At 44.3% G+C, this 307-nt stretch overlaps 1 protein-coding gene across 1 annotated transcript in view; it reads left to right on the top strand.

The window, feature by feature from the left end:
• The window catches only part of CSUI_004174 (heat repeat-containing protein), a gene marked incomplete at its 3' end in the record, with an annotated part of 7,043 nt that overhangs the window by 163 nt on the left and 6,573 nt on the right, over positions 1-307 (top strand). The window lies entirely within an intron of this gene.

Genomic DNA, 307 nt, shown 5'->3' with positions numbered 1-307 from the left:
GCTTTCTTCTTCTTCTTCCTATCATGGTGTCATTCATGAAACCCTTCCTACCTTTCTCGTTAAGCCTTCTGTCGACCCAGTAGAAGTTGCTCGTCTGCTTCTCCTCCTGCTGTAAGGAGTGTCACTTGCAGAAGAGTATGTACAACGAAGGAGAGCTAGTAGTAGCGAAGGCAGCTGGGGGTCGTTGTGTATCGCATACGTCAAGGAAAGATAATTACCAGACTCGTCTTCATGTATGTGTTTCCTTCACTAGACTCTATCTCCATATAGCCAGAGAATACAAAACTCTACACATACCTATCTATCT

The sequence above is a fragment of the Cystoisospora suis genome, assembly GCF_002600585.1.
Source record: "Cystoisospora suis strain Wien I chromosome Unknown contig_1917, whole genome shotgun sequence".
Taxonomy (NCBI): domain Eukaryota; phylum Apicomplexa; class Conoidasida; order Eucoccidiorida; family Sarcocystidae; genus Cystoisospora; species Cystoisospora suis.
Note: the sequence above shows the minus strand (reverse complement) of the source record. Positions and strands in the feature narration are given on the sequence as shown.